Here is a 27553-nt window from a genome sequence, read left to right on the forward strand (position 1 = left end):
ATTCAGTTAAAGTCCCAGTGGAGTTTGGCAAACTCTAAATGTTTATGCCTAAGATTATAGGACAGATTGTACTTTTTTCTGGCATTCATCTTAATCAGCTGGCTGCAAATAGGCAGTGTCTAATGGTTGTTATAGAGACTTGGGGACCTCAAGATGCTACTCTTTGCAGCAACTTACACTACGGTCAAAAGTTTTAAGTTTTACTTTTTTACCTAATGGGTCTCTTTATTTTCATGACTATTTACATTGTAGATTCTCACCAAAGGCAACAGAACTATGAATGAACACACATGGAATTGTGTAGTAAACAAATACTGCAATAGCACTAAATATTTTTACATTTTAGATTCTTCAAGTTAGCCACCCTTTGCTTTGATTACTACTTTGGTCTGTTGGCAACCTCTCCATGAGCTTCATGAGGTTGTCACCTGAAACACATTTGCTACATATTTGCATATGTGCTCCTTCACAGTTTTGATTCCTTCAGTGAGAATCTATGTACAATATAAATAGCCATAAACATAAAGAAAACCATTAAATGAAAAAGCAGACTTTTGACTGGTAGTGTATACTTAGCCTAGAAAATTCATTTTACCTCCCTTGGCCCCAAGGACATGACATTTGTTGACAAAAATACATAGACCCAAGACCTTGGCTTGGGACTATGGAGGGCCAATCCTGCCATAATTAAGAATACATACAGAAATAAATAAATGACTCAGTAAAATAATTACCGGGCCAAAAAAAGTAGCAAGACATATAAATTAGTGTGCCATTAAATACAATACAATAATAAAAAGGAGAGATGTATTTGGCTTCTCCAAACCGTAACTCTCCCGGATGTGGGGAAAACGGTAAAGGTGGACTCATCAGAGAACGATACATGTTTCACATTGTCCACAGCCCAAGATTTGCGCTCCTTGCACCATTGAAACCGACGTTTGGCATTGGCATGAGCGACCAAAGGTTTGGCTACAGCAGCCCGGCCGTGTATATTGACCCTGTGGAGCTCCCGACGGACAGTTCTGGTGGAAACAGGAGAGTTGAGGTGCACATTTAATTCTGCCGTGATTTGGGCAGCCGTGGTTTTATGTTATTTGGATACAAGCCGGGTTAGCACCCGAACATCCCTTTCAGACAGCTTCCTCTTGCGTCCACAGTTAATACTGTTGGATGTGGTTCGTCCTTCTTGGTGGTATGCTGACATTACCCTGGATACCGTGGCTCTTGATACATCACAAAGACTTGCTGTCTTGGTCACAGATGCGCCAACAATTTGTCCTCTTTTGAACTCTGGTATGTCACCCATAATGTTGTGTGCATTTCAATATTTTGAGCAAAACTGTGCACTTACCCTGCTAATTGAACCTTCAAACTCTGCTCTTACTGGTGCAATGTGCAATCAATGAAGACTGGCTACCAGGCTGGTCCAATTTAGCCATGAAACCTCCCACACTAAAATGACAGGTGTTTCAGTTTCATTGTCCAACCCCTGTATATCTCTACGATATACCCTATTGGTATATCGTAGAGATTTGAACTTCGGTACCCAAGTAGAACCCTCCAAATCAAGAAAAAAGTTTATGGGAGGTATGTCCTAAAACCAATAGGAAGTTATCCATTTTGGATCAAAAGCTACTTTTTCATATTTCATACATGAAGAACTTTGACAAACTTCTAAGGATTTTGAGCTATCGGTTTCAAAATTGGTCAGTACACCATTAAGGCATGGGGAATTAAACATTCTAAAAATCGTAATTGCAAATGTTGTTAGGTGTTGCTGCCTAAGTACTATATAGTCCTTCAATTGGCCAGTATGGTCTAGATGATACAGCTGTAAAATGTGGTTGGGATGTTTTTACTCCTATTATTTAATTTGTTTGTCCCCATCCAAAACCCTGTTTTAGTCCAAGCTCCACCTAAAAAATTCCCAAGCCTCTCTTAAGTACGATATGACACTAATACCTGTCACACTGTAAGATGGAAGATACCATACTACATAACATGTTCCTGCAGCAAAATGGCATCAGAGATGTCAGTTCATCAATAAATGGACAAACAGGTATAGGTGTTAATATGCTTACTAATAGAGTGGGATGGTGATAGGGAGGGTGTAGGATGAAATAAAGGAAAAGCGAAGGAAGTGCTCATGGCTTGGCAAAAATGAATAAAAATCAGACATTGTTCGAAGTAACAATCACTTTGCATCTTTTTCTCAGAAATATTTTGATGCTCCTTGAAATTTTTTGTAGGTTGTCTTTGGTTTTAATTTGGCAGTCTGCCACATTGAAAGACCAACCACCAAGTGAAGCTCATGACCAGAGATTTATCTTTTCTGTTCAGTTTGTTTGAAGTGAAGTTCTATGTAGTAATCAGTTGCTGTGATTTGTCAGTGTGTTTTCTAACATCCTGTCAGTTGAGAACCAGCATCCATTGCTTCCAGGTCTTGTTGGAAAATTTTCTTGAAGGATTTACAATCAGCTGATCTGCCAAGTCTGCTTATGAGGTAGATAGACACAACTGAGAGGCTCAACATAACTCCACGTAGGCACACAGACATTCAACTAAACACACCAACATAAAGTTAACAAAGGAACTGTAGAATATTAATATATTAATTTCTGCCAACATGGCATTCCATACTCCTGTTGTGAACATTTCTGGTTGTTTTAAACTGCTACAATCGGGTAAAACATAACATATATTTTCATTTTATACAAGCTGTCAGTCATTTGACATCTTTCTACCACATGTAAAGGAAATATTACCAGTAATTTAAAACTTCAGAAATGACCAGGTTATTGTATTGTAGCACAGCTGTTGCTCAAGCTTCCTATCTTGCCATGCTTGCTCATGTATTGAAAACCGTATCTTAAGCAGGCCTAAATGTGTGGAAATGAAGCAGATTTTGTGGGACAATCCATCCTATCTTTAAAAAACATGGGTCACTGTCGTGCACTCTCTTCTGAATAATGCATATGTATTTCAATCAGTAGTGTGGAATTTATTGTGTTTTGTTGTGTGACTTTGCAGTGTTGGGATTATTATTATTGATTAGTTAGTATTTATCAAGAATTATAATTTAAAATCATAATTTGAGAAAATTAATTTCTTAACAAAAAATCCTTATTTATGAATCGAAAACCAGAGATGTCCTCTGGTGTTGTAATGGTGGCTCAAAGCCCTTAATAATTACAATTATTAAATTCTCAGTAATGGTTGATAACTATTACTAGATGCCACTGTTTAATCAACCGTTTCTGCCGAAACAGGGGGAACTTTAACCTTATTTTGACTGACAAATCACTCTTGCACAAAATAAACACAAACGCTTTCTCTTTATCTACGTGAATATTTATTAAATCAACAGCCCTGATACAACTTGCTCATCCGATTCAACAATCTTCACCTAATCAAACATGCAAAGTTCTACTCAAAAGGGGAAAAATTATCTAACTAATCACAATAACAGCCTTGAGTGTGGATGAAATCAAACCAGCAGTTGTGACAGTTATGGCAAAATACAAGAGGAATGTTATGCTAAGCGAAGCTTTGATTGTAACTTCCCCCACCAGGCGTCAAGGGTCGTAAAACTTCCCCCAACGCTGCAAGCTCAGCGCACACAAAGAGTTATAAAACTTTTGGCGGCAACCAATAAAACATGAAGTTGAAGACAAACAAAATGGTTGATTTTCATCATAAGGTTATCATAGCAGCTCAGCTTTACAGCGCACCTGCGCTCGGGGTCCACACAGTAAAACACAACTTGCGAAGCGCGGCGGCTTCAGAGTCCAGCGATCATCAAAATTCAATATGCATGCAAATACACTTCGAACACATTAGACTATAAGTGGCGATTCTAAATCGCCCTAAAATCCTACTCTGTCCTGCCCAAGCTATTTCTAAAAAAAAAAAAAAAACAGGATTACTTGGCTGTTGTCTCCTCTGAACAGAGGGAGAGAAGGAGGGGGAAAAGTTTCCACGCATCCGTGGATAACTCAGGGAAGTGGTCAGTTTCGTCCTCTGGCCTCCTTGGCGAAAAGGAACGGTATGACGGACCGTCAACAGTCGACTGGAACAAAAACAAGGATTCAAATCTCTTCTCCTTGAAACCTCAGTGGTTTTTTGGTTACGTGTTGTTGTGGAAAATTCTTTTAAAATGCTCTGACTTTCCCTTTACCTCTCTCCCCTCTGACCTCTGTGTTTGGTTACTTAAGAGGAGATGGGTTCTAAATTCATTATCAGGAGTTTATGGTTAAGACTCCCTGAAGTGATATATCTCAAGGGATAGTAGATGGGTGCCCTCATAAATAACTTTGTTACCTCTGACCCGGGGAGGGTCTAGTGGCTATATTTCCAAACTCTTTTAAGTTGAGATAACATCCACATACTGGTATAAATACTGTTTGTAAATTCTGTTCGGTGCTCTGCTTCACTGACTAAGCTCAGTGACAGGGTCTTCAAATGCTGTATGCCTTTGATTAAACTTATAAAGACAAAGTCCAGTCTTTCTCTTGTTAATGAGTTGTCTCCCACTTTGATAAGACAAATCCACAACAGTGTTAAATCCACGTCTTTGATTGGTAAAGTTGAAACTTACAAGCCTTCTTATTCTTGTAAGCTTAATTCGCTTAGTTTTCTGGCCAATGGGAGAATTAATGAAAGTCCACGTGTGAGTTTCTTCTCCAGAATGACGCTCCAGTTGCGAGGTAACCGCGTCTCGGTTCCAAGCTGAAAAGCAAAGGGGGCGGTCTCAAAGTATGTTATATAGCCCACTGTGACATCAGCGCTGCGACGCCCCATCCTATCAGCCGCGGTGCCCGCTGGGATTTGTAGTAGCAGACTATCCTGGGGTACAAAATGGCCGATGACGTTGGAACAGCATAGTGGCATCCAGCAACGTACAAATGGTCCAATATTAAGCAATACATAGTCCAACAGCAGTATGTTTCTTAGGTTGTAAAGACATTCACATTTTTATTTATTTTCATATTTAAGGATTAATTGACCATTTGGAAATTAAACTTCAATCCTCCACAAGTTCTTCCTTGTGGTAATATAATGTCTTGCTGAGTTATTCACTAAGTAGGTCAAGCTGTCAGTTTGACTTACAGTTTCAAGTCTTCTGCATCCCAAGTGAATCTTCATCATTTCAGACATAGCATCCACACAGCATAGTGTGCAATTAAGTATGTTATTGTTGCATAGATGGTGCAACGCCTAAGTTGCCGCTATGTAAATCTTTCAGCAATGTGGCACCTATGAAGCATACATTGAATCTGAGAGCAACTCGTCCAAAAAAATCTATGGCAGCCTATTTTGTCTGTTGATCAAATAGTGGATATTAAGGCAATGCCTGAGTGTTATTTTCCTATGGTATTGTGTTTTCTCATGTCATGGATATCAAAGGCAGATATACAATAGTTAAAAAGGGGTTATTGTTCATGAAATAATTTTCAAAGTTAACCATTACTTCTTGTTAATTAATATAGAAAATTCTGCTTTACATAATTTCATGTCTTTGTCGACAATATAATTTCAAAATCACTTTCACAAATCACCTTTAACTTAATAGGCTTTCACATAGACACAGGCAGGAAACTTTTAGCTTCCCTGTTTCTTTTGACAGATTAATTAAGTTAATGTGAAATTATATTCTTCCCTTGAATAAATGAGGTTTGACTCCCCACCATCACCTACTGATGAAGAGGTAATGCTGAGTGAGGCAGCTGACACATTTGCACATGTCTACGCATAAAAAGCTGCAATACAAATGTATTGACACACACACATGGACCAAATGAAAAATTATTTAAACCAAACCTTTACATGTTGCACATGGAAAGCATTTTAAAACGTTAACAAAAATGTTAATGTGCTTCAACACAGACAGATCACCTCCACGGCTCCTCACATCCTCTCTTCCAGTTCTAGTAATTAGGTCTCATTAAGTCATTAAATTGCTAACAGCCATTTCCCAGCTTACTGCAAGCAAGTTAAATCAAATGAAAGGTGAGTATGATTCTGGTATTAACCTTAAAAGAGGAAATAAAGGTGTGGTGGCAGCATAAAACATGGGGGGAATTACACAAGCAAATGTTTGTGTAATTAATAATTACACAACCATTAATAAAAGTTGTGTTATATCATGTTATACTCAATATAATTCAGAAAAAAATCAAAGTCAGTCAGTCATTTTCTACCGCTTATTCCATAGTGGGTCGCAGGGGAGCTGCCGTGAAGGAGAGGTTTTGGTATGTGGTTATTTTGCCATTTTTCTCTACAAATGATATCTGCTGGAAAGGACAGAAGCCACTCTGGGAGACTGAGGATGCAAGAATCTATCTGAGCAGCAGCAGAGCACAGAAAGCACAGATGATGGAACAAAGATCAAGATTTAACAGGAAACAAACATTCAAGTATATAGAGAAAATGTAAATCCGGAACCGACAAAAAAAACAAAAAAAAAATGGGGAAAAATATGACACTCAAAATGTAACTGTAGGTGGGAGCTGGAGTACCTTTGTAAAGAAAGCTACCTGATGAGATTCAAATTGTGAAGGTCTTTTGCTGTAAATGAACACAATACACCTACAGTGTCTTGCAAAGTTACTAATAGCCTTTTAGCATTTTCAGTTTCTCATGTTACAACTGTAAGGGATCATGATTATTGATTTTAAATGTTTATCAAAATTTTAATTAAAATCATAATTCAGAAATAATACATTCTAACAAAATAATTTTCCTGACGAATAGAGATCAGATATACCACTATGGTGGTATGATTATTGGGCTCACAGACCCTAATAATTACAATTAGTTAATTATCATTAATAATTGATAATTATTAACCAAAACCACGCCAATCGTCACTGTGCTATGAACCCTTTTCCGAATGGTGTGGAACATTAACCTTATTTTGACAGATAATCACTCTTACACAAAATAAACACAAACAATGTCTCTTTGTTGCATACAAAATAAATAATCAGTGTGGATTTTGCGGGTTTATTAATTGCTGACAACTGTTGACAAATACAAAGTAGTAGTCAATACTTCAGCAGCTGCTACAACACCGTATTGCCATTGGCTTGCTGCGATAGGAGAGCTCTATGTACATTAATAACTTGGTTCAAATAAGAAGTTACAAATAAACAAATTACAATTACAATAAATAACAAATTAGTCCACCATGGCTCACTTCTCCTAGCACACAACAATTATAGCAGCACTATATTGTAAGTCTCATCGCCCCCGGTAACAGCTTAGCTTAGCTTCTTGTCTACTCTAATAACTTACATTTACCCACTACACATTCGGGGATAAACGGCCTACTTTCACCTCAGCAGCATGACTTATAACCCTCTTACACATTGCTATATTGTGACACTGTTTATATTTGTCGGTTAACAGACAGACACAAAGTAGCAGTCAGTACTTCCTTCAGCAGCCGCTACAACACTGCATTGCCTTCAGTGTTACCAGGTGATAAATGTAGGATTATCGTACTAGAGACATAAAATTATCGTATTTTGAGGGAAATTATCGTACACTCGTCATAACCAAAATAACAAGTCTGTTGATGCGTTAAATAGCATCTAACAGGTACTCGCAGCTTTGTGGCATCAGAACGGAATGGATTTATCAACATCTGCAGCTGCTTCTTCTTCTACTTCTTCTTCTTCTTTTCTTTTTTTTTTTCTTTTCCTCAATCATGGGCGGGCGCAGTGGACTATTCAGCCAATCATGGCCGTTGTTCTGAGGCCAACGCATCACGTCACACGTAGGTCACATTTAGAAAAGCACGATTGGCTGGAATTTCCAGCATTTGTTTCCGAATCCGGACACAGATGCCTTCAGGGTTCACAAAAAAACTCCGACAGTCTTTGGCGATAGGCTGATGACAACTGATTACAACCAAACATTCACGGAATGGTCAAATTATCGTACATTTGGCCTTTTTTAGGAATATTGGTCGTACATCGTACAGAGAGCAAAATTATCGTACAAATACGATAATTATCGTACACCTGGCAACACTGGTTGGCTTGCTGAGAAAGGAGAGCTCAATATGTTTGATACGCCCTCTTGTGGCGAACTGCTGCCACTACATGCTTCTGCCAAGCCTTTGTATCAATAGGAGAAATTGAGCTTAATGAACAATTTACGTAAAAGAGAAAAATCCCGTATTGAAATAAAATAAATAAAAAGGTAGGGGTGTGTAATTTCTGAAACTAATAGTGTCTCTTGCAATCAACTATTCTGGTCAACAACTTTTTACCTAATGCACTATTTTACAAAAGGGGTGCATTAATAACCAAAAATTAGGATGCATGCTGAGGGTAGGGATTGATCAAACCAGCAGTTTATGGTCTGAGTGGGAATGGATCAAAGGTTCGGATTGACTTGGAATATGAAAAAACACAAACAGTGGGAGGCAATGAGTTTCCACATAGGCAGCACCTTCAGGTGTGGCTGAGCTCTTTATCTGCAAACAGAGCAACTCCAGCCATAAATGGTGAAACAATGGAGATTAACACAAGGCTCAGTTCGCAGTCTCGGTCTGTTATAAAGTCCCCTTTAACTCCAACTGAGTCCGCACTCAGTTGATCAAAACCACGGTGTTCAATTTTGCTGTGCAGCTGCACTTCAGAATTCAACAATATTCAAACAGCAATCAGACAGTTCAGCATAAACTTCCATAAAACACAGGATGCAACACACAACTAAAAAAACACATTAGGTGAAATGAATGCCGATTCTAAATCACCCTCAATTATAACAATTATAACTTTATCTTGCCCAGGATATTTGTACAGTACCAACAGAAAATAATTAAATTACTTAGTTTTGCCTTCTTTGGAGCAGCGACTAGAAGAGGGAAAAATGATGGACTGTTGACAGTCCACTGGAATAAAAACAAAGAGGAAAAACTGTCTTCTTGGAAAACCTCTGTGGGTTATTATTACTTGAGTAACGAGCTACAGGCACGCCTTCAGTAAATCTCCTGGTCTTCTTATCCCAGTAAGATTTCTAGCTTTGTCAAGCTTCTCATGAGGTTGGCCAGTGAAGGAGAATGGAGCGAAATCCCGCCTGCTAGCTTCTGATTCTCCAAAGATGTGCTTTGTTGCGTGGTAACCGGTCTTGGCTCCAGCTGGAAAAAGCAAAGGTGGAGCATTTCGCAACCCCTTATAAAGCTTGTGTCCTGTTATGTCAGAGCTGCAATGCCTGTTAAGCTGCATAGTAGATTGTTTGGCTCACAAATTGGACGATGACCCAACACAACCACACACTATAATGTCAGTAATTAGGATTTTATGTAATACACAAAATTCTTAATTGCCTATTTACCCAGCCTGCTTTCCTTTTGTACCACTCAGTGCAACCAACTGCCCTTAGAAGTTAACTAATTAGTAAACATAGTCAGTGTGTAACTTTTGTGAAAGTTCTGTGAATGCCCAAAAGGGTTGTTAGCTTAGGGATAAAGTTGGAGAGAGCTTTAGAGCAGGGTTATTTTCGTAAAACAATATCCCATGCCGTTATCATCCCATTGAGAACTGTCTAATACATCATCAAAAAACGAAGAGTATGGCACAAGTACAAACCTGCCAACATGTGGCCATACACCTAAACTGACAGGGCGAGCAAGTGAAGCATCAACAAGAGAGGCAGCAAGGATGCTTATGTTAACTCTTGATGATCATTTTTATACTTCCATTTGGGTCTCTAATGCTTCTACAAACAGTCCAAACACAAAAAACAACATTCAGCCATTTTTTGGCTATAAATGAATGTTTTATTTTTTTCTAGAAAACGTGCAGTTTCAAAAGCTGTGTAATTGTGATGGCAACATCAGGCAACATTGCTAAGTAGACTGGCACCTAGCATTTTGCCTGAGTCCCGCCCCTGACTAGCAACTGAAGCGGAGCTCCACCCACTTCATTTTCAGTAGAGGATCACGTGGTTTTACCTTACACGTGCTTTACATTGGCTACCCTCAATGGCAGATGTTCTGTTGTTAGCTGCGAAGACCCACATGTCCATGCACATTCTCCCACTGTCGGATAACAGAGATTCGTGGCTTCATTTTATTTTTGAGGGCAATGTTCCAGTCACATGGCTGAAGACGGCACCAGTTTGCGCGAATCACTTCACCACGGACTGCTTTGAGAACTCACATCAGAACACAATCAGGATTTGCAGAAAGACTTAGACTGAAGAAAAATTCAGTCCCTGAATTTTTGCCACAAACCATTTATAAATGTTTGTGGCAAATCTGCAGACGACAGAAATGTAAGTACTTATTGTTGTGTCTTATAAATTTTGGTTTTGTTTTCACGTGTCCGAAGTGCTGGTTGGGAGCAAGGCCAGATACAGCTAATTTAAATAAAAGTGACAGAGCCCTAAAACAGCTCATTCTGAAAGGAGCTCAAAAAAAGGGGAAACTGAGGTAAAATCTCATCATCTGAGAATGATTTTGTGTGAGAAATGTAATTAACATGTTTTGTATAGCTCATAGACCTATCCCAAATGAGTAAAAGGAAGTATTATAGATCACCTTTAAGGAATACAGTATTCACCATGCAATATTGCAAAATATATATATATCTCACATAAAAAATGAAGATGTGTGTTTGATAAGAAATGGAAAGAAAATGTATGATACAAAGACAGAAAATGAGTTTCTTATGTTGAGCAGATTAGGTTCAAATAGATTAGAATAGGAGATTTCTGATTTATTTCTCATTCTGAGCAATTCAACAAAATTATAAACACTTTGATGGACAACTACCATATATAAGCGCAAAGCAGATTTTGCCCAGTACATCTGCTAAATTGAGCAGCAGCAATCATTGCTATAAATTTGCTCTTAGATAATTTTTGAAAGGTACTGCATGATTATTGAATGGTACAGCACTTCTCTTGAAAAAAATTAATTGTCTCAAATCAAGAACATATTTTTTTGTCTCGAGGGAGCTTCTTTTTCTAACCTTCTAGATCATTAAAACAATATAATAAACAATAACAAACCATTTATAAATGCTTGTGGTCAGAAATCAAATCTCAACACCCACCATGTGAATTAATCAATATTTTCAAGCCACAGGCTTGTTAACTAAAGCAAGCAGACTGTGATAAATGCTGCAGGGACACAGAGACTCTTTGGTTTCACTGTAAAAGTAGAAATGCCTGTGTAATAGCAGAATATCCATGACAGCTTCACCTCAGTATTGTTTAAATATTTAGATGTTCACTAAAGAGAATTATTGATTGATTTATTTGATCTAGCCAAGGGGTGGGTTTCCACTTTTCCCACTATACCACTGCTGATATTTAAACCTTTTTGAATGAGTTGTCAGAGATCCTAGCTCCCACTCTCCCTTAAGTGACTCCCGCTCTCGGTGTCACTTAATATTGATTGGTTTTTTTCAGCTTTCATGATTTCTGTTTTTTTTTAACTAGATTGATTGGATCATATAATGCTTTCATAATTCTAAATAGTATTTTTAAAGAAGGAACTGTCCTATTTTTGCTCAAGGTCAGTATTTTAAACAAGCCCATGCCTAACAGGTTTCTTAGATGTAGAGTCCTGTTAGGTATTAAAATTACATTACTCTGTCAAAGTCTTGAGGACTTTCAAGGTATTTCATAATAAGATATAGGTTATATATTTAAGTTCACTGGAACTTGGGCATCTCAGGGAGTAATTTTGTTTGTTTGGTCAGTTTGTATGCCCATTTACACTGCCCATCAATAAAGGGTAAAAACTTGAAATGGATTTGTTGCCGCTCGGTTAGCTGTCTTTAAAGAAATATTTTATAAACATAAAAAAATTACATACAACATTGTGTTTCTTGAGAAACTATTACCCAAAAACTTGCCATGTGCCGCAGATGGGAGCCCCAGTAAAGCTGTAAGTCAATTACCCATATAACAGCTGCTATGTCAAGTGTTAGTCATTCCAGCTGTGTTTCCACCCACATAGAAACATGTTTTTATCACACCAATTCATGGGTAGAAACAGTTACTTTCAAAGCCTAAATAAGCTCATACAATAATTCAAACATTTTGGCAAAGGTAAAACATACGACTAGATAACTTACATAAATGCTGTATTTTCATGAGAACTATTTAATTAAGAGATTGAAATCATATGTTTGCCTTTACACCAACCACAAGGACACAGTTCAAATTACTCAAGGTAAATTTGATTTTGTATTAAACCAAGCCTATATAAAAACAAATGCCTGAAGTAACTGTGATATCAATTGCATATTTTGGTGTCAGAGGTGGCAAGGATATAGAGTTAAGCTCCAAATCTCTCACAAAAAAACCCAAAACAATGTAAAAGAAGTATTAATTTAGATTTATTTCAGGCAATTCATGTTTTGCAATGAACTCCAGGTTTTTGAGCCTGGAAGGTCTCCTTGCCATCAGTCTAGTCTTTAGTTCCCTCAACAGGTTCCTGATTAGATTCAAGTCTAGCTGATCCACTCCAAATCATTAAAATTACTTACAGTGAGAGGAAACATGTTGATCAAAATAAAAGACTACCTTAAACCTAAATCTTCCAGGGACATGAATGATTTTGGGCTTTGCGGAAATGAAGTGTGACACTGAAAAGCTGATTAGTGTATCCGTAACTTATACCAATCAAGCATCCTCCAATCACAGAGCACTTCTCCTGCATGCACTACCTCCCAGCTGAATAGGGCCTCCACATAGCCTTGTCAAGGGCCAGATGCACTTGAAAGAGTCAACAATGCTTGCAACAAAGCTAACATAGGAGCAATGCATAAGGCTCCGGATAAGAAACTGCTAAATTCACAACAGATTAATACTACAGTAACAAACTTGTTACACCAGTTTATGAAGCAGAATTACTTACTGGACTAACTGATATGAAAATAATCTATGCCTGTTTAAAGAGATGGCAACATGTATGCTGGTCACTTCAAAAGTTCAGAACCATTCTAAATTAATGAATTAACTTACTGTTCCTTGCTGAAGTGATGATAAAGCAGAACAAAATATTTCTTCAAGGGCACAGATTTAACTCAAAATTAGGATGATGCATAAGACTGTCATTTGACATCCTGTACTAAGGAAAGGCTCTGATCAAGCCTAACATATGCTCACACTTGGATTCTAACACAAGACATTTCCTTTCAGAGGGTTGGTGTATGGTTTTTGAATTGTATATTGCATGTAAATAAGTAATAAGTAGTATTAGCATACTTATTATAAATGCACAAATGTTTGTTAAGGAGATCCATAAAAATGTGATTTTTGTTCTGTAGCAGTGGAACATATCAACAAATAAAAGAACAGCTCAACAAGACGTTCAGAAAACTGCCTTCCCACACAGAACACACATCAGTAAACCTCTAAATAACCCTTCTGGCCCCCTGCATAGCCACCTACAGAGCAACTGTGCTCTCAAGAGCCTGAGCAAACAGCAAGGAGAAACTGAGAGCAGGTGACCTGTTGCTTAGCTAGTGAATATTGCCTGGGCTGCTAATTCCTTCATAAAATGAAGCTCCACTCTTCCTTTCAGACACTGACTGCTGGGATATTCTCCAGGTTCCATGACCTCGGACAGGATTAAACCTCAATAGAAAATGGAAGGATGGATAGACACAAAGGAGAACAGCTTACCAATATGACACACTGAACCTGTATCTTGGAGCCAAAGAGATTACTATCTTTAAACCTAGCGTATTACTTGCTAAAGGTCTTACTTGGAAAATATCAATAAGCTATGTACCACCTTTAGTGGATTTGAACAATTATTTATAGTTTATAGTTATTTTAATAAATCACTGTTTAATCACGATCCCACATCCTGCTTGCATTTGGGTCCTACACATCACATTATGTTAATGCCACATTTGAATGACATTTTACACTGTGCGAGTTAACAGTAATTGGTTTACCTACCGTTTAACTTAAAATTGATCAGAGTCTTGATTATTTGCTATCCTAAACTTTTAATTCCATCACAGTTTATCTTGGCAACATTGTTCATTTTGAACGTCAGCAGTTGCTGTAAAATAAGCTCCCGGTGTTTCTGAAGGATCTACAGTGCCTTACACCAGAATTCACCCCCATTGGCTTTTTACCTGTTTTGTTACTTTAAAACCTGTAGTTTAAATGTTTTCTTTTATCTTTTTTATGTTATAGCTCTGCACAAAATAGTCTAAGTTGGTGAAGTAAAATAAGAAACAAAATAATTACAAAAAAATAAAAAACTGAAAATTAGCATGTACATATTGTCATGTCATGGAGCTGAGCACAGGCTTGTGTGTGCTCTCTCTCTCCATACTCATCAACTTCCCGTCCTCAGTGTCCCGACCCTTAAGAACCAGACTCCTGGAACGCACCGCTGAATTAACCTGTGTTTCAATAAACCTGTTTGACTTTGATCCTTCCTCTGTAATTGTAGTTATCTCTAGAGTCTCCTGTTCAGTAGTTATGGCACAAATGTATCCACCCCCTTTGCTATAAAGCCACTAAAAAGTTCTGGTGGAACCAATTACCTTCAAAAGTCACATACTTAGTGAAATTAAGTCCACCTGTGTGCAATCTAAGCGTCACATGAAAATGCTAGCCACAGTTCTGAAAGGACTACCAAATGTCGCAAACTACCTGGATGATGTCATCATATGGGGCCACAGTCAAACAGAGCATGATATTGCATTGAAAGCTGTACTGCAACGTTTAACAGACCATGCACTGCTCCTGAACACATCAAAGTGGAATTTTAACAGAACAAGTCTGCGTTTTCTTGGACACACAGAGTCAGCAGAGGGCATTCAGCCTGATCAGGATCACATTTCTGATGTTCTGTATGCTCCAGTGCCTACGGATACAAGTAAGCTGGGTTCATTCCTGGGTTTGCTTTCCTTTTATAACAAGTTTATACCCAACTTTGCAATGGTTGTGGAACCACTACGCGTATGCATACGCCGGGATGTTGAGTTCCAGTGGTCTGAAGAAACACAGAGCAGTTTTGAGACAGTAAAAAAACTGTTAGTTGAAAGTCCTGCTCTTGCACTTTTCGATCCTGACCTTCCTCCTATTGTTTCCACTGATGCTTCTGATTATGGACTTGGTGCCGTAGTATCTCAAGTTCAGTCAAATGGCACAGAACGCGTTGTTGCATTTGCATCCAGAACTCTGACTCCTGCTGAACGTAAATATTCGACAGTCGAGAAAGAAGCTCTTGGATGTGTGTGGGCTGTGGAGAAATGGAGAACCTGTGGGGCCGCGGGTTTACACTCCGCACACACCACCAAGCCCTAACAACTCTCCTGACTTCAAAAGGGTCTGACCGTGCTGGTATGCGTATCGTACGCTGGGCTGCACGACTGCTGTTTCACTTATGATGTTGCTTATTTGCCAAGTTCTCAGAACATCAGTGCTGACTGCCTCTCTCGCCTGCCACTGCCTGGTACACCTGATGATGCTGTAAATGTGGAACCTGAGTTTGTAGCAATGCTGTCTGCCAGCCAGCTACCTGCTGTTTCACCTGATGACATTGCTACTGCTTCTGCTTCCTGCCCTGAACTCTGTGAATTGCGCACATAGATTGCTGAGGGTTGGCCTCCCTCTTCTGGTTCTCTGAGCCCTATTCTTCACACATATCACAAACTTCGAAATGAACTGACTGTGCAAGGTGAATATGTCTTCCGACTCTTTAGACTCATTGCTCCAGTGTCACTCCGTCACAACCTTGTTGTTCTCGCTCATGAAGGACATCAAGGCATTGTGAAAATGAAACAGTGCCTCTGTGAGGTCTACTGGTGGCCAGGTATCGATGACCTGGTTAACACACAAGTGAAAGACTGTTATTTGTGCCAATCGTCAGACAAAACTGCCTCTTCCCCTGCTGCACCACTGCAGCCTGTAAAGTTTCCATCAGAGCCCTGGAAAAAACTGGGTCTTGATATTGTTGGTCCATTTGAAACTTTCACTTCTGTCGTTTTGCCCTTACCCTGATAGATTATCATAGTAAATGGCCTGAGGTTGCCTTTACAAATTCTGCTACCACTAAAAACATAATTGCATTCTTAACCACAGTGTTCAGCAGACTAGGAAATCCCAGCTCAGTAGTGACAGACAATAGACCTCAGTTTTTGTCCCAAGAGCTTATTGTTTTTCATAAAGAGAGAAATGTACACCACATTCGCACTGCAGTGTATCATCCTGCTGCAAATGGAGCTGTGGAACGCTTTCATTGTGTCCTCAGAACTGCCATTCCATCTGCTATCCTCCAGAATCAGCCTTAGAAAGCTGCAGTTACAGATTTCCTCATGGTTGCCACGCCTCATGCTACAACTGGCATCTCACCTTTTGAACTGTTGCATGGGAGAAAGATGCGTACACGTCTCCATGTTCTGCCCCCTCCACCATCTAACCTTGATAAAGAGGCACTCCATCAGAGAGTTTCTGCCAAACAGGCTAGAATCAAATCCTACACAGACTCTAGTCGGGGTGCACGCATTCTTGTTTTTGAGGAAGGTGAAGGAGTGTGTGTAAGGAAACCTACTCATGTGCCAAAAGCACATCCACGTTACCCTCAGCCAGTGAGAGTTAAAAAAAAAATAGGTCCATGTACTTATTTACTGGCTGATGGTATGCAATAGCATGCATCCAGGTTAACCAAACACCACACTTTGCCCTCACAGTCTGGTACATCCTCATCGGCAAATTACCATGGGTTTCCGATGTCTGTACCTGACACTCACTGTACAGACAATACATACACTACACCTGGTCGTATTAGACGTCCTCCAAGATGGTTGCATGATTACATCACTTCAAGTATTGTAACCAATGCATTCTGAAGTTAACGTTCTACATGTTGAGTAATGCTTGTTGATGGCTCAGAAATAGATTATTATTCACTATTGATAGGAAATGTTTATGAAGGTGTCAAGAAATGGTGAGCACATCTGTTAGTGTTATTTCTGTTGCAGTTGACTGGAAAATATTGGTCACTGACTGTCACTGTTAAATTTGGTACTGCTATTACATATGCTAACTGCTAATGTTACATTCAGTTAACTATGTCGATCCTCCATATGAAAAGGGGGAATGTTGTGTTCATTAAGTTGCCAGCAGGTGGCGTAAAGAGATGCTTTGTTGCTGGAGAGATGTAACAGAAGAGATGAAAAAGAAAATAAAGAAGGGAGTGGAATGGCATCATGGCTGTTGTGCTTTACCACCGTCGTACTTACACAAAGACCTAGTTAGCTATTATTCTACTACACATAAACACAACAGAATGCTGGAGTGAGGAAAGTGATGCATGTGTGGAAGTAAGGACCTGTAATGAACATAGTTTTCTAACTACGGTTCATGCTCACGGTCGCTGTAGAGAAGCAAAAGATCGGGATGTAAAATCCGCAATAAACTGATTAGCTAATGTAACACAACCATAACTCTGAAATCCACCAATGTTGTTGTTGTTGGGTGGTTAGCGCATGCATGTTAAGGAAAAGGCGAGGCAAACCTGGTGGTTTGGAGCCGGGTAAGCAGTTAGGGCTGTCCACACAGAGCCGGTACAGAGAATGGCTTCAAATGTATCTATTCTGGGATCAGGTTTAATATGTGAAACTTGGTGGGGGCTAGTGTTCAAGATAATCAAGTTATCGTTATAAAAAATAAAAAATAAAAAAGTTATTATTCAAATGTATTCATTTGCATCAAAATTGATACAAACTGATACAAACCATTATTATTTACCCATATTTTTCTAAGTGAGAGCTGAATTGTTCCATACTTATTGGTTTCGCCTCAATAAAGTGTGGAAATATATTATGTGTGTGCATCATTACTATGTTCAAAACCAGTGTGGGAAATAAAATGTAGCAGAAGATCCCGTTAAAGGGGTACTTCAACAAAAGGAAGTTAAAATATTGTCATATTGTAACTTACCTTTCACTCAATTGTTGCTTCAGCAAACTCCTAAAGCAACACTCGAATGGTTTAAGGGGAAACATTCAAAAAAACTGAAATGACCAAATTAAAGTCCAGACCTCAATCAAATTGAGAATCTGTGATTAGACCTGAAGATCACTGTTCACAAGTATCAAACATTAAGACGCTGGTGCAGTTTTGCCTTGAGGAATGGGCACAAATCCCAGTGGCAAGATGTGGGAAGCTCACAGAGACTTTTCCAAACTGACATGCAGCTGTAATTGCTGCAAAAGGTGGTTCTACAAAGTACAGATTTTAGGGGTGGTGAGCAGTTATGCACGCTGAAGTTTTCTGTTATTTTGTCCTAGTTGTTGTTGTTTCACAATAAAGAAAATACATATAAGTAAAGTTGTGTCAACACCATGTTCTCATTGCACAGGAACATACAGGAACATGTTTCAAGCAAAAACTATGTTCAGCTCCTGGTCAGCAGATCCAGTAGAATGGAGGAGAGAACAGTATAAAAATTTCTTCCACATCTTTCCTTAGGACCCACTACCTCTAATAGGTAGCCTTTGGCTGAAATAACTTCCACATGCGTCTTGTAGCCCTGCCTTTAGTGGCTTCTTGTGTGACTTGGACTCCTTAAGAGGACCAGTCAGAGCCAATATAACACAATAAAATCCACAATCCCTCCCCGGTTGGCCCACATCCTCCATGCTTTTGAAAAACTTGCTACGCTATTTCGATCCAACATCAGGTTGTATTCCTTGTCTCCTGCATGTTAACCAAGCGACGTTCATTCAGCGCTGAAAGAATAAAGCTACACATAACCTATGTATTAAAATATAAAATTTTAAATGAGTAAAAAAAAAATTTATCTGAGCTGTCTTTCAACTTTTTTTAGGGATGGCCAAACATGGCATAGCTGCTTTTTTTTTTCTAATGTCCCGATTTTAGTTTTTTTTCTTTGCTTCTTAAGTTAGATCAGGTATAAACACAAGGGGGGCCCTTAAAAACCCGTTAAAAACCGTTAAAAACCCATGACAAGTTTTGCCCTGCTTGCTTGGTGATCATGTTAACCTGCTGTTAAAATGACCGCCTCACCGTTTGTTGTTAAGAAATTCTGAATATAATTTTTTTCTCAGATATTTGTGACAATGCTCTTTAAAGTCCAAAATGCAGGAAAGATACGCTACATCAAACTCAATGGAGCCTCATATTCAACATTTTTGAGACAAGATAATATGTTTTTTGGTTTATTCAAGTTGACCTACTTGAAATCATACATTCTTATGTTTTATGTTTTGCCCACGTTTTATAAATCTCTTAACATTTTATTGTTATAGAAGTCAATTTGCTGAATATTAGTGATATATAAAGAAATGCCAGAATTCTATATTTGAAAAATTTAATAGTCTCAAAAAATGTATGTGCATTTACAGCCAAAGAGAAGTTTGACATCCCTGATGAAACAAATGTATATCTTATGGATAAAACTGGAACAGAGGTGGATGGTGGATGAGGACATCTTCAGTAATGTTCTGGAGGAGAAATCAGACATTGTCTGGACCCTCGCACATGCCTCTTCTGTTAATGGTAACAATAGTTCTATAAAATTAAGCCTATCTTGTTTAATACAACTCAAACTGTTGAAGTATACAAAGTTCAGTAGGTTTTTCATTTTTATTTTTTTCATGCCTCATTAACATCACAGACATAATTGTCTATTATTATCTCATTGTAGGCATGAATTGTTTAATGTTGGTCCACCACTGATCTTTTTGTATTACTGTTTTCTCCTTAGAATCTCCAGTACAGTTTTCATGCACAGACACACTCTCTCTGTCATCACGTTCTTCAGACAGCGAGCCTTCATTCATGACCCCTAAAAGACAATGTATTGATAGCACCTCAATGATGTCCCCAAGAAGAAATTAAAGTGATGACATTTTCTTACAGGCCAAAGAGGTGACATTTTCACTTAATTTAAATAAAATTATTTGGTTTAATTACATGGGAAATAGTTTCTGAATGGAGTGGGACCAATCTAATAGCTCTGTGAGACACAAATACTACATTTCTCCACCGTTTTACCTTTCAAAACTAACTTTACATTCTATATAAGCTGCAAACTGAAGAAAATGTGAGTGGGTTGATAAATGTATTTGGATGACTTAATATACCTGTACTTAAATGATTTGGGTTGATTTACAGAAAGAGACAGACAAACAAGGGTGGTTAAAGACCCATTACGGCGGAAACTGGTCAACATAGTTGTAGCAGCAATGATTGAGCAGTATGGGTATGTTGTTTTTGTTAGACTTTTAAAGACAGGATAATCAGCTACACATACAAATATTAGGCCATGAGAAAAAAATAATCCTCATCAAAGACTAATCTTAAGATCTTGTTGAGGACTGCTCCACCGATGGATGTAAGGACATGTTATGCATTGGTAATTGTCACCTTGTTCCCTTGTCTGAATGATCCATACTCTGAAAAAGGATATGTGAGTACTGAATATTCATTCATGTGCAGTAAAGTTTTAGAGAGGCATTGTGACGATTATTTCACGATTAAACACTATTTTTACCTGCCAAATACAATTTTATTCCTTATAGGAGCACTTTTTTGACTGCAAAAGTAATGAAGGCTACATCGCTTGGAAACTGAAAAACATGCAACACGAACTCGGCAGTGGTAGCAGCAGCAGGAGCAGCAGCAGCCCCAGTAGTAGGGAGCCATCAAGCAAAAGAGGACCACAGTTTGCAAGGTCTGTGACTGCAGAGCATCAGTTGGAGGGTGATCAGTGCAGAGAGGCCATTTCCCTTCTGAGGCACACCACAGATGAAAGGCAGATCTTCTTGAAAATTGAACAAACATTTCAGTAGAGACAAGCACTAATTCATGATTCACAGAAGTGTGACACCCTCCTTAGCGTTTTCCCAAGATTCCTTGATACAAAAGGCCTGGTGAGTCCACTTTGAACAGAAAATCTAAAGATGCAAGCTTTGGTCTAAAATCTCTTCGTTCTTTACAGCTATTTTGATACAAAGCATATCTCTTTTCTTATTGCTGACATGCCCACCCCAGACCCAGTCAGGTTTTGCAGTCCATTTTAACATTACCTACTTAAGGTCATATGAATAGTGGCTTGCCAAGTTATCTTTTCACTACAGTTCAGTATAGCTTGTCATGTTTTCTTATCAATCTCCTGCTTTGATGTTGTTAACTTACAGTTTAATTTAGATTTGGTTTTTTTTTTTGTGTTTTTTTTTAGGTGCTACGGGATTTCCAAATGATGTTTGGAGAGGAAATCTCATCAAAACTAATGGAAAAGTGGGGAATCTTTTGAAGCAGAAAGTCATCAAAGAAGCCAATAACCTCACTAGGACACCAATGCCAGAATATTGGAATCTATTTTTCCATTTCAATGACAAAATATCCAAACTTAGTTGAATGATGCATTAATTGCAAATAACAAGTTTTGCTACATGCAGTCTTTTTATAAGTAATTATGTAATTGAGTAATTATGAAATGCATAGCTGATAGTATTTCATTTAAATCTTTTAGAGTCTGCTTGGGACAGTGACATGGCAGCACTGTTATTGTTGGTTTACATCCTGCCTCCACCACCCAGTGGGAAGAAGAGGGCTGTAAAGATGACTGTTCGAGAAGCTCTGAGCCACGTTGTCCGGTTTCACAAAGTAAGTAGCACCAACCTTGAGTGAAGTTTGTTATAGTGAAGTTGGAAAGCTGTAATCTGATTATTATTATTTTCTTGTTTCATTGAAAATTTTCTTGCAGTCATGCCGCAACCTTCAAGACACAACAAGCTCAGTCCATGGGAAGCAGCCCTACATTCTAGCGGTTGGAACATCGCATCGCATCATCAATGACTACTACATTGTGGTGGATAGTCACATCATTCCCTGCAAGGCTAAGTCTTCAATTTCAGCCTTTGATGAACCCTTCAAAGCACACTATGTCTTTAGCATCTGTTATGATCAGGCCCTGCACAATATGTACACATTTGTGCAGACCACCATTTAAAATATTGATGTTGGTCTGTGTCATGAAAGCCCCTGGGTGAAAGATCTTAAAGCAAAGCTCCTCAGCAATCTTCTCAAGAGCCACCTTGTTCTTCAGTAGAGCAACCACATAGTTTGCTAAGCAGTGGAAGAAAAAGGCAAAATACTCCAGAAATGTGTGCATCTCTGATTGGGAAACTGATTGGCTGTGGTGTGGCGACCAATGTAATAAAGTCTGTTGTACAAAATGTAGAGGAGCTTGTAGATGAAGTTCAAACAAACATACAAGATGATGTACTAAATATATGTTCTGACAATGAGAATTTAAAAGTCCGATTGGTGAATTATTTCAAAAGTCTAGGAAATCCATTCAGTGGTGTTCTTCTGTTCCCTCCAGTTTCCTTTAGTTTATGGTTATTCCTGATTCTATGCTTCATTTGGTTATTTATCTTTGTCTATAGTTTTGATTTGGTCTGTTCTCTGTATTGTTTATTAGTCCCTTCTCCCATGCTTTAGTTTTTGTATTAGTTTCACCTGCTCCTTCAGTCTCCCTGCTTCCATGTCACACCTCTTCCAAGTTCTTTTGATGACCTGCCTTTGTTACCCTCTGTATATTAGTTGGTCTAGTTTCATTGCTCGTTGCTGGTTTGTTGCGTCACCTTCCTTGCGTCAAGTTCCCTTTGTTTTTCATACACTGTCAGACCTGGACTCCTGAACTCTCTGTTTCATCCTGCCTGCCTACCTGTGAATTTTGCCTTTGTTTTGATTTAAATAAATCATCGTTCTGACTCGCCATGCCGACTCCTCGCCAGTCTCTGCACTTTGGTCCATAACAAAAACCCTCACATATGACACAGATGGCAATAGCATACCACTGAGAGTCATTGCCTTTGAAAGGCTTTGATTCTGGACCTGTAAAGACAGTGAAAGTATGTGAGTTAATAAATGGGGACATCGCGGCAGATAACCTGCAAGCTGACATAAACTATGAGGTTGATGTAGTGGGGTGGGTTGCATGTTATGGCACTGAGTATCGCCCTGGTCTCATTGTGTGCTCCAAGATTGAGGATATTTAGTCAAATAAGTGACATTAATGTTGAGTTTGATGCTTCTCTGCAGATGGTTGACCAGTTGCAGTTTTTCCAACCGTTTGACCTTCAGACAATGTATGGTTTTGAGAGGAATGATCTGTATGTGGTTCTTGTGCATGTGTTGTTGTAGAAGACATTAACAGAGGATTTTTTTGAATGTTTGTTTAGAATAGCTTTTTTCACATTAACGTGTTTGGTACAAACTTAAGCACATTTGTGTTGCCTTATGTTCTAATGAAAATATCACAATATACTGCATAAATGTACCATTTTGATTAAACTAATGTTGCATTTCTTCGGCAGCTTATATTTTGTTAATTGGGGGTTGCTTTGTTCACAATTGATAATTGCTAAGGTGCAGTCCAGTGCTAAGTATTTAGACAATTTTGGCAATGGTTAAAATTGGATTTTTTTATATGAAGTATGTCCTTAGTTTCCTCAAGTTGCTATATACTTCAAACTTGCTGTTTTAACACTTTTAGTGTTGCCTGTTTAAAAATAATGTCTAGTTGGACTTTGTTTGGTTGCTTATTCATGTGTAATTATCTTTAAAGTGAGAGTTAATGTTGCTAGTTTTGAGATTTTTAAAAGCTAGAGCACACAATATGATACAAGTGTCAAAGATCAACTCTTAATAGCTAGAATTCACTCTGTTTTGGTGATGAATAAATTCCCTTTCTATTGTACATTGGACTCCATATCGTACAGATTAGACACTGTCGGAGTTTATTTTTATTCTTTGACTGTACTGTCAGTCAATAGATGTGTTACGGGTAGTCTGCAAAGAGTCAAATGGTATTGGTAAAAGAGTTAATTTATACTCTCAAAGTGTTAGAATTTTACACTATTCTGGTGTTATGTATTTAACTCCAATGTCCAGTGTGGTTTCAATTCTGGGAATTTGGACCCAAATAATCACCGAGTTTGGTGTAAACTTTACTCTTAAAGTGTTAAATATACACTTCAAAATTTGCTGTGTAGTGTCATGTGTTTGCTAATTCTGTTGCAGGGCCCAGTTCTATTCAGCCATCATTCTTTTACAGATAGTCTCGTAATTTTATCAAGTACCCTCTGATGCAGAGGGTACTTGATAAAGTATCATGGGGCTTTTTTTGCCCCTTTTCTATTAGCTCTACATTGGACGGCTGCGCTCTACTTATCCCGTTTTACGACCGTTCCCATTACTGGCTTTATGGCCTGCTACAGCAAAGCATCCCCAAATCAATTCAATTCAATTCAGTTTTATGAAAGATAAGGTTGTGCAGACTGTTTCTGATTGTACAGGCCAGCGTTTACACAACATGCTAATTGCATCTTGCAGTCTGCCTTCATGGTGAGCTTGCTTTGACGGCCAAACATGGACATGTAGGCATTTCTTTTTGAATGTTCCACACTCAGACTATTCTCTCTACAATGGAATGAATGATTTATTTCAAATGCTGTTGATACATCTTTAAATCCCTTACCAGACACTCAACTGGCTAAAATCTTTTTTCTGAGGGCCTCAGAAACTTTTTTCAATCTCACCATGGTGTTCACTCTCATTTCAACAGTCAAAAGAACATCAAACTAAATATCTGATGTTTGAATAGAACAAACCTCCTTAGAATACTTTATAATGATGTTCTAAAGTGCACACCTGATGTAATATAGCTGTGTGTCATCTTAGTTATTTTAAGTGGAAATAGATGTGGGGATGTTGTAATACCAGAAACCAAAAATTATATTTTTTTGTTAAATTTTACTGAAAATTCTAAAAAATAAACAATTTAGCAGTTTTCATTATTTATTTACAGTATATTATTTTCATTTTCTGGATTGTTAATATTGACATCAAATATCAATGACCAACAGAAAAACACACAGGCTTTTAAAAACGGTCCTATTTTTTTCAAATGAGAAAAGGTTAATTGGTGGTAAATGAAATGCATGATTTTCTTTGGTTTTTTATATGAATCGTTAAATGTACACTTTAAAGACATTAATGAACTATGTTGAATACTGAAGTAAAACTGGCAAACAGAGTCATATGCTCAGACATTTTAAAAGCCAGTGTTACTAACAACTGAATAAAAACTTGCACTAATATTTACCATGACATTGAGATGGAGCTTTCTCTCCTAAATTGTTAATGCACAAGATGTCATAAAAATCAACATATTGATGCCACAAATATACCCACATAAAACAGCCCAGGGCATCTTTAAATAATATGCATCCTAATTTAGTATCTGCTCTCTGGGAATCGAGATGCAGTCACAAATCTCAAGCTCCCAAAGCAAGCAAGCAAGGAGGCACTCTGGGTACATTGCATTACCTAATCAAACAAACAGAAGCCTAATTTGCTCTAATGTGTCATTAGCTATTCTCTACAAACACTGCTCTTTTAAGTCTCAAGAAGTCTGCATGTGATTCAGGGAGCTCTAAATTTACACCAAATTTTCAATCAACACTATGAATATTTGCATAGATCTTTAGTTATATTATTTGAAAAACTTAGTTAATTAAATAATAAAAGTACATGAACTTAATTGGTGGGGTGGAGAAATAGTTATAAAAGGAAGTCCTTACATAATGATATAAAATATAGAGACAGACCTTTTTTGTAATGCTTACATTTTAAAATGTATTACCTTTATTGTAAGAGACTAATGACATCTACCCTAAGAAATTGTCTGCATTTATTTTAGAACTGGTATAAGTCCTTCCAGAGGCCTAACAAGGTGTTCATACAACAAAGTGAAGGTTATTAAATTTAAACATTGATGGTAGCATTCAAGAGAAAACGAAGATCACAGCTTGCTGGGAAACCACAGATTAGAGACCAGCAACAAATGAATCCCTTAGCTTGCAGGGCTTAGATTGTAATGGATCGTAGCAAATGAAGAACACCTAATATTTGTGTGATGGCTAAAATTAAGCTGACATGCTCTTAGCACTAATAGATATTATCCCTCCTGGCAATCCCATAATACTTATTCCATGTGCAAATGGATGTTTTCTCACAATCCATGGGATTTCCCCAAAAAATGGGAGCTTTCCACAGCTCTACCATCAGTTTAAGCCTTGCTGTGGAGGAGAAAATACCAACCGGACTTTAATCAGTTTATCAGCTGCATATGACATTTCTAATCACAGGGTTGCTTATCACTGACCATGCCATCTTGCTCAATAATTTTAATCTGGTATAACACAGTGCAATCAGAAGGAATCACGTACTAAAAAATGTTTTACTTGCAATCATAACCAGGTCCTGCAGTTACTGATGTAGAGATTGCATATTGTTCATTTATGCTGCTTTAGTGAGATACTTTTTTTTATATATATATATATATATTTTTGTTGCAGCACTAGAGGCCTTTATTTTTTGACAGTAGGTAGACAGGACAGAGAGCAAAGAGAGGGGGATACATTTGGCAAGGGTAGCTGAATCCAGGACTCAAACCCGGGAAAGCCGCATCAAGGACTATAGCCTCTGCACATGGTCGCACGCTTAACCCCTACACCACCAGCACCACACCCTTAGTGAGATACTTTTGATTGCATCCAGAGCAGTAGTATGTCATGCAAACAGCAGCTTGCATTAAATTATGATTGCCAGCTTTTGTGGGCATGATTTAGTTGTAGCTTTGACCATATGTTACGTATAAGCTGACATTAATACTACCAGGCATTTACATGCAGCACCCAGGACACAGATTTGTTGCAACCACAATAATGAACCACTACAATCTCAATCTCACCATGGACGTTTTATATATACTCAATACAGTCAGGAAACTTGATTGTGGAGTGTCGTGCATTCTTGATGGAAATCTGAATATTTCTCAGCCTCTGTAGAGACCATGGTGCGGTTAGTTTTTAAGGTTGTGGAGCAGTTGTGGTCCAGTATGAGGGAGGCCTAACATACTTTAAGCTGTTTATTTGCCACCAGCTACTGTATGTTAAAAAATATTGCATACTATACGAGATGAAGGAAATGCCTGGCTGATAAAAAACAAAAAAACAAAAACTAAACACCTTCACATTTTGGGAACTTGAGAGAGCAAACAAGCCACCATATTAAATAAAATTTGATGACAGATGTAAGCACTTGGTAATACTCATCCCGAGTGCAACTGTCATATTTAATAAATTAGAATATGTGTTCTGGTGAGACTCATTTGCCAGATTAAAAGTACCTTTTGAAAATAACCTTTAAGCCAGCATTGAACATACTTTTCACTAAGCTTACATTTATATTTTGAAATATTTTTTATTGATCTCATGTCATATTTTAATCTTAAATGTCATGTTTTCATTAGCTGTTAGCAGAAAATCATAATTAACAGAAATAAAAGTCTGAAAACAGAGTCTTTTTATAATCAATCTATATATGTTCCACTTAGTGAATTGAATTACAGAGATAAATGAAATTTCCAATAATGTTCTAATTTATTGAATAATACTGTAAATTATCTTGCAGCAATTATTATAACATGATGTTGCCTTCAGACTTTACT

General features: G+C 38.0%; 1 protein-coding gene across 6 annotated transcripts in view; it reads right to left on the bottom strand.

The window, feature by feature from the left end:
• igdcc4 (immunoglobulin superfamily, DCC subclass, member 4) overlaps nucleotides 1-27553 on the bottom strand; it is a 96507-nt gene that overhangs the window by 56391 nt on the left and 12563 nt on the right. The window lies entirely within an intron of this gene.

This window comes from Girardinichthys multiradiatus, chromosome 4 (genome assembly GCF_021462225.1).
Source record: "Girardinichthys multiradiatus isolate DD_20200921_A chromosome 4, DD_fGirMul_XY1, whole genome shotgun sequence".
In the NCBI taxonomy this organism is placed as follows: domain Eukaryota; kingdom Metazoa; phylum Chordata; class Actinopteri; order Cyprinodontiformes; family Goodeidae; genus Girardinichthys; species Girardinichthys multiradiatus.